General features: G+C 40.2%; 1 pseudogene; it reads right to left on the reverse strand.

Annotated features, from left to right (window-relative positions):
* Positions 1–499: 499 nt before the first annotated feature.
* On the reverse strand, positions 500–1771 carry LOC101589318 (annotated as a pseudogene).
* Positions 1772–3017: the final 1246 nt, after the last annotated feature.

Here is a 3017-nt window from a genome sequence, read left to right on the forward strand (position 1 = left end):
TACTTTCTAGCATTCCAGCTGCAATAGCAATATGCTGACACTATTGGCATTTTCCAGAAATTCAACACAGATACTTTTTCTTTAGTTACAATGTTCAAGCTCATAATGCTTCCACTTATAAGCTAACAGACTCAAGTTAGCTCACATATGGAACAAACTTTTGGTCTTGCTATAACTTTCAATGAGCTACAGCATGGGGCTATATGTAGCCAAATGTGTACTTTAAAAGCCATTGCTACTTTAAAATTTTGAAAGGTATTAAAGAGCAGGTTGTTTTCTAAGCTGCCAATTTGATGAAATGGTTAACATACACATCAGAGATTGGATAACTCCTTTCCTTAGGGTGTTGTACCTTATATATAGTAAATGCCTTCAAACATGGGCTGGTGAGACTGGTGACGTTATTTTGTTTCCCTTTTGCTATTCCAAGTCCAGTTGTGTTATTTTTCAAATAATATTTCAGTACTTCAACTGCAGAAGAAACCACCAAATTTACCAATTAAGGAACCGTTTCAGGAATTGTCAGAAGGAGAGTTATTCTAGAGCAACTACGCTTCAGCCACTGTGCTGTACACCCAGAAACAACCCTTGCAGCTTCTGAACATCTGGCCTGGAGCACTTGTTTGATGAATATTCAGTTAAATGCTTGGGTACAAACTCTTGCCCAAAGGTCAGATCTCTGCCATTTGCCTTGGATGTTTATGAAGATATTCTTCTCTTCCTGCTAACTCTACACACTTTTGCACTTGGCTCTCCAATGGGACAATAGATAAGGTCAACACAGAAAGTTTTATGCTTTAGAAAACATGACCCTACAGTGACATGCTTTAAGAGGAGCTTCTAGTCTTTCTTTCCCCCCTGCCCCTGCAAGCTTCTAGTCCTTCAAAATTTAGATTATTTTCCCGTTCAAATGGCATGTTCTCTCGAATGACTGAATAACAGCTGTAGAACTTGAAAGGCAATGAATGGTAGCTTTCCAACACCCCTTCTCCAAGACAGTGTTTTCCATTCTCATCAGGTCTGAAACCATGAACCTATGCTGACTTACTCAGATCAAGCCGGTTGGCAATAGGATCTTTCTTTCCTTTTCTATTAATTCTACAGAAATAAAAGCAGTTCAGTTCCACACACCTGTTATGGTTTGTGTATAGGTGCCCCCCAAAGCCTCATGCAGTCATGGGGCAGCTTCTGGAATTTGTGATTGATTACTGTGGGTGTGCCTGCTGCACCTGCCCTGGGGCAGGTAATTTGCATTACAATGTAAGGGGGGAAGAGAAGCTAGCTGCTTGAGCTGCTGCTACCCCTCCCTTGCGCTCTTGCTCTTTGCCGCAGCCATGAAAGGTTGCTTTCTGCTCTGTGCTGCTCTGCGTTGGACCCAGCTGAGTATGGACTGAAACCTCCAGTAACTGTGAGCTAAAGAAACCTTTCCTTCCTTCATTTTGAGTGTCAGGTATTTGTCTCAGCAACAAGAGAAGAGTAACTAAGACAACACCCAAGGTACTTGGGCTGTACCCCCATTTTAGAGGAATCTGTCCAGTAAATTTACAGCAAGAAAAACTGTCTCAGTATCAAAGCCAAAGAATTGAGTTAGACTAAGAAGACCTTTTACTTCAAAATTACTTAGTCTTGCAGTCATTCTGAGGCCATCATTGTGTGCAGATTTGATTAGTGTCAAACTGCAGGCCTTTGGCTGACTTCTTGCCTCTTGTTCTAACAGGGCATTCAGTTGGTGTAGCAGTTTCCAGGGGTCACTTGCCAGTACTTCTATCATCTTGGCAGAGACTGTGCTTCTTGGGTGTAAGCACCCTCCCTGAGCCTGCTCTCACCCTACCCATGATGTGGGAGTCCACAGGCCTAGGAGGCGAGGACACCCAGGAAGGGAGAACTGTTGGGGTGGAGGTCTCGGTGGCACCTTCCTCTTAGTTTATGTTGTTGTGGTCTTTTCTCTTGGTAGTGGTGGTGCCATTGTTGCTTTTAATTGGTTTTTACTATTTCAATATCTGGTTTGTCTTTGTACTGTCATCATTTCTGTATTTTGTTTTCTCCTCTCTGAGTTGTACTCGGGATCAAGCCCTCAAAAGGAAATTGCTCACCAAGAATACCATCGCATAAAAGTGGAGGGAAAAGGCTGAGGGTATAGCTCAGCAGCACGGCACTTGCCTGGCAAGTATGAGGTCCTGAGTTCAGCTCCTGGCACCAAAAATTTTAAAAGTGAAAAGGATAGCCATCCAAACAGATGCACAAGTGCATAGAACAAGGAAAAAGAATATTGAAAACCACAAAAAAGAATTCTTAGTGGCTTTTATACAGGCAAACCCTTAGGATAGCTATGAACCTTCCTGTAATTTCTGGAGGTCAGTATGGCATGGAATGAAAATATTTCAAACCCTGAAAGGAAATAGCTGCCTCTAGATAGACATCAAGCAAAGATAACTTTCAAAATTGATAGAAAAATAAAGCTTTCTATTCTTAGATAAATATAAACTAAAGGGATTCATGAACACTACAGCATTGTGGAAGACACTTAAAGGAATTTTGCATACAAAAAAGTAAAAGTAAACAAGCAATAGTGAATCAGAAAAGAATCAAAGGAGCCTTTTACAGCTCAGCATATTAATATGGCTTTACTTTTTATACCTCATTTTTATACTTTTCTGCTGGATGGTTAAAACCAAGATAAAGCAAGACCTATATAACAAGAAATGTAACTTTTATATCTGACAAGGTTAGTCAAATCATAACCCACTACTATCATGACTCCTGAACTATACTGGATTATTTTGCTGAATTCACGCACCTACAATATTTAAATGGCAGTGGAATACCCATCTCTGACAAAATTAAACAAAAAAGAGGATGTAAATGAAGGACCATTTTGTATCTGCATATGCAAAATAGTTAGGATAGATATACAGCTACTTTCTCTTAATGCAGTGAGAAGAAAGATTTGTACAAAGAGTGTTTGGACAGGATATCATGTCTGCATCTTGTACTATGAATAACTACTATGAAGACAA

Source organism: Octodon degus, unplaced genomic scaffold (assembly GCF_000260255.1).
Source record: "Octodon degus isolate 3935 unplaced genomic scaffold, OctDeg1.0 scaffold00004, whole genome shotgun sequence".
Classification (NCBI taxonomy): Eukaryota; Metazoa; Chordata; class Mammalia; order Rodentia; family Octodontidae; genus Octodon; species Octodon degus.